The following is a 5,000-nucleotide window of genomic DNA, read 5'->3' as shown; positions in this document are numbered from 1 at the left end:
TAGCCGAAACATCTCTCTGCACCCGGCCCAAGGAATGCCTGGATTTACAGCCGTTTATCACATAACAATTAAAATATTTGTCAATGTTTCATTTTCTAAAACTGCAATGAAGACCCTTATTTAGACTTTCAAATGTAAAGAAAATTTGGATCTAAGAGTTTATTTCACCTCTGGGTTCATTTTGCCTTCTCTTCCATAATTTCTTTTTTTTTTTCCCTCCTCTTTCTTTCCTTTTTTTTTTTTTTTTTTTTTTTTTTTTTTTTTTGATCAGAGGCATGAAAGACTGAGTAAGTGCGAATGCTTAGGTACCTGGGGTATGGAAAGGTGGTAATTAGCACAGCAGGATAATTGATGTGTAGATTGCAGCATGAACAAATGCTTTGACTTGTTTGTTCTTCTCACTCTTCCACATTCAATCTCTTCTCTCTCATTTATTTATTTATTTTTTAATCCAGCCTAGCTAATGAACACCTTCCTTCGCTTAGTTAAGTTGATAAGAGATATATATCCATTTAAATAGAGGGGTTTATCTCCTCCATTGTATGAAATCAGGAAAGGACTTTTCCTTACACTTTCTCTTTTGCTCTGCTTTGCAATAAAAAATAAAAACTTTGAGGAAGGCAAGGAAGAACACTCTAAAAGTGGACTTAGAGGACAGTAGGATTTAATTATCTGCAATTTTCCGAAGCACTAGGCTATGGGCATCAGCCATACTTTCACTGTTGTTATTTAAGAAGTAACTGGAAAAAAAAAAACATTGGAATGAACTCAGGTTTCTCGTGCAGCCATAGAATTATGAAGAATTATGTCCTGTAGAGGACACGGAATTGCCTGTGTATATGAAGTCACGCCCATGTACAAAGCTTCAAAGGACCAAGGTCTTTTGCTATTTGGCATTTGGCAAAGCCACTGCAAGGCCTTGGTGTACATCTGCAGCAGGTATTTTGTGCTGATGGGGAGATAAAAAGGTGCAACACTCGCTTACTTCTGTTTAAATTACGGCACAGGGAAAAATAATAGAAAGTCAGCAACGATTTTTTTGTTGTTGTTGTTGCCTTTGTATAAAACAAACACATCTTTGTTTCGTAAAATGGCGATGTACAGGCCATTCGTCCCTAACGATCCTTTGGGGTGCGTGGAGAGAAGAGATGTAAAAATGAGGCTGGAATATTCAGTTTAATATGCTCGGGTGAGTGTTTTGCTCCCTGAATGGCACGCAGACTTGCTGTTATATTTTTAACTGAAGGCACGGCGTATTAGCCATTTCGTCCTCGGAGTGGACACATGTCATCCAGAATCGGAGATGAGCTCCACATGGCAGGGATCCCCGCGCCTGTGCGGGGCTCGGTGCTCAACCAGGATCCCTCGCCTGTAAAATCTGTTCCGAGCCCAGTCCTGCAATGCTCCCTCTGGTAAAACTGCCATTAGCTACAGGAGTTGATACTGGTAATTTACATTTTGCTAGCCACAGACTCAAGTTACAAACCGCTGCTTGTTCTGGGGACAGATTTAGACTTAATGATAAAATTATACTTTTTCGCAGTCACTGTTGCCTTTGGACATGCTTAGAAGTTTTATGGCAGTTCTGCATCTGCTTATCTAATTGCCAAACCAGCTTTTTGAAGATTCTTAGCTGTGTCACCTGCAGAAAGTGTGCAAATCTTTTCCTTGCTCCTAACGCAGGAGCAATTAGCTTTACTTTTGCAGGCTAAACTCACGTGATGATGGCTGATCCCAGTGTCTTGCTGTGGCTTCTCCTGCTGCCAGTTGGGTCCTTGCTCCACTGGAGATAATCCTGTTTAGCTACTCTACGATCCTGCCCATGAACATAACAGGCTGATTGCAGCTCTGGAGCACCTCAGAGCATTTCCCAGAGAGGCTGTGGCTGCCCCTGGATCCCTGGAAGTGTCCAAGGCCAGGTTGGACAGGGCTTGGAGCAACCTGAGACAATGCTAGGTGTCCCTGACCATGGCAGGGGGTTGGAATGAGATGGTGTTTAAGGTCCCTTCCAATCAAAACCATTCTGTGACTCTGTGGTCTCCTGTTGGTTGTGTGGACAATGAAACTCACGGAAGAAGCATTTCAGGGTAACTCAAGACAATTTTACGGGGCCTGTAGAAGGGAAAAAGCAGCAAGGCAAACCATCAGACAGAAAACCTGTCCTTTTTCCCCTGCACAGCCCTCAGTAGGTGAGTTTGAGAGCCATTGGGAGTTTCATGGTCATTAGAGCACCAGAGCCATTAGAAATACGTGGGATATTTGAGGAGGCCCCCTCCCACTCCCAGGGTGACTTGTCCCACGTGGGAGATGCTTCCTTGTCTCCTAGTTTATCCCTCTTTTGCCATGACTTTTAGGAAATGTGTACGACTTCAGCATCCTTAGCAAAGATAAACTCCACCAATAAAACTCCCAGGAAAGGAATCATGCAGAAACATGGATAAAACCCTTTTCAGCAAGGGAGATTCATGTCCAGACGTGCATTAAGCAAAGCCTTGTAGAAAGCTGAAAACAGAGAGTATTCATGTCGAGGTGGGTCACCTTGCTGACTTGCAGCAATTTATCTTTCTGCCAGGGAGCAGGCAAGACCCTGCCACAAGTGGAGGGTGATCTTCATCTGCACCTACAGAGGTTTCTGACCCCAGAAAGCAGGAGGCAGGCTAGAGGAGAAGTATCAGAGTTCCAGCAAGTTGCTTGCTAGCTTTCCAAGCCTGGAGAGCAAACTGAAGTGTATTATTAGCTCTTTTCTATTTGCCTCAAAAGCTGATGAAGAAGAAGTTGGAAACTGTTCTATTCAACTGCCAAATAACTCAAAAAAATTCCAATAGCGCCTGACATATGAGCCAAGGAGCCCACTGAAAATGTACATTTGCATCCAAGTCATAATGCATTGAGTTATGATCTCATCCTGAGGTGAACTTTTTCTTCTTCTTTTTTTTTTTTTTTTTAAATTTTGTTTTATTTGGTTTTGGTTCTTTGAGTAAAAAAAAATACCAAAAACCAGGAGGAAACGGGGGGGTGGGGGGGGGGGGTGTAGAACAGGGACCGTCACTGTCAGTCCCCTCTCCACAGTGTTTGTGCTGTGTGGGAGAAATTATTTTCTCCAGCTCTACCACAGGGGTGGCGAGCAGACACCTTCCACTTCCCTTCGGTGTGAGCTGACAGCTCTGAGCCAAAACGTGTCCCCTCCCTGTCCCCATGGAAAGGAGGGGACAAAGTCAGGAGCCATGGTCTTCTCCAACCCCTTTCTCTGGTGGTGATCCCTGCCCAGCTGTCAGGACTATCCCAGCAGCTCATGGGAAATGCCACTTCCCAAAGCAGGAGCCAATCACTTTTGCAACATCCAAGCTAAATAAATGTTTTCCAGACTCCTGATCAAACCTCTCATTCATGTTTCAGTTCAGAAATTATGAACAGGACAGCTCAGCTTTATCTTAAAAGCATCTGGTTTTTGGGAAGTGCAAATACCCTGCTTAAAAAAAAAAAAAAAAAAAAGTTTTAAATGTAAAATGCTTGTGAGACTGGCAATTCTTATTAAAAGCTAGGACTTTTTACACTGGGTAATTTTCCAGATTTCTCATAGCCCTGGAACACAGGAGAGAATTTGGGAAACAAGGGAAACATAGGTGGGAAAAATATACGAAAAGAAAACATGTAAAAGAAAACACATTTAAATTTGTTTCCACGTATGAGATCATATTTCTGGCACTTTGTAGAAGTCCTATGGAAGCTGTTATTTCCAATATAGGAATACTACAGTGACTAAATTGGTGTTAAATTTAAATCTATTCAGGAAGTAATAGTCAATCTGCATTCCATGTAAAGACTCTCACAGGCAAAATTATTTATACAAGGTAAAGTTGGCAAAAGGAAGTCCAATGAAAGAAAAGAAATTACATGTATTAACCCAACCCTTCCCAGCTAAACACTTCAATAGTCCTTCCTCAGGAAAATAGAGTTTTAGCCAGTGTGAGAGTAACACATTTTGTTAAAGTGGAAGTGATGTTTCAGGAACTGCTATTTTAGATGCATTATGAAACAATATAAGTCCATGTGATCCTTTAAAGTAAGTGTCACTATTTGCCGACAGATTTTTACTAATAGTTTAATTTCACATGAAGTGTAAAATGCATCCCACAAATGTGCAGCTATGTAATTGGATGGATGTTTTCACAGATGTATATTTAATTTTACAACTTTTGAACCTTCTTTGCATTTATTAATTCATTTCTGCAACATTTAGGTCCGAATTTTGCCACACAAGCACAGCTCCAAGGAGGCCTGATTTTAATTATATTCACACAGATTTTATGCCAGGGTAACTATTGACTTAAATCAACCTTCTTAGCCCATGATTTACATCAATATAACTTTGACTAGAATCAGGCTCAGTTGAAGCTGTGTAGAAATAACATTGCCAGAATTTCCCTCTGGGTTCTTTTTACTACTGGTTGTACAGAGTAAATAATTATTTTGGGCCAGCATGTGTCAAAACTTAAAATACTTTTAAAACATGGGGAAAAGAGATACCTGCTTTTCAGGGGACTCTCTATAAGCTCTTGGTGTCCTGGCTGGAATTTGCTGTTTCTCTTTTGAGAAGTTCATTTTGTCATATGCGTGCTGTCACAAGGGCAGAAAAACCACCTTAAAATAAATGGGTGCCCCAAATTAAAACAGTGATGAAGCCAAAGGTGTGGCAGGCAGCTGTCCCCTCCTGGATGCCATGGGACAGGGGCCTGCCTACGCACACAGATGGAAGCAGAAAAGCCATGCAAGGCATCCATAGCCAATGAGGAAAAGCAGGATACGGTGCTCTTTTCCAGAACTTGTTCCCTTGCACAGACATCGACCCACCCAGGGGAGCTGCAAAGTCCCCACATGGCACCACAGGCCTGATCTGAGATCTCCACCTATGGGTTCTTTGAAATGGCTTTAGGATAAGCCCATGGCATGGGTTTTGTGACACGATGGTCAAGGACACCAAGGACCACCATAGAAAGGCT

General features: G+C 42.0%; 1 protein-coding gene across 5 annotated transcripts in view; it reads right to left on the bottom strand.

Annotated features, from left to right (window-relative positions):
• Positions 1-5,000, bottom strand: part of ZEB2 (zinc finger E-box binding homeobox 2) — a 113,946-nt gene that overhangs the window by 48,901 nt on the left and 60,045 nt on the right. The window lies entirely within an intron of this gene.

This window comes from Lonchura striata, chromosome 7 (genome assembly GCF_050655825.1).
Source record: "Lonchura striata isolate lonStrDom1 chromosome 7, ASM5065582v1, whole genome shotgun sequence".
NCBI lineage: Eukaryota > Metazoa > Chordata > Aves > Passeriformes > Estrildidae > Lonchura > Lonchura striata.
The sequence above is the reverse complement of the archived record's forward strand: the minus strand, read 5'-3'. Positions and strand labels throughout refer to the sequence as shown.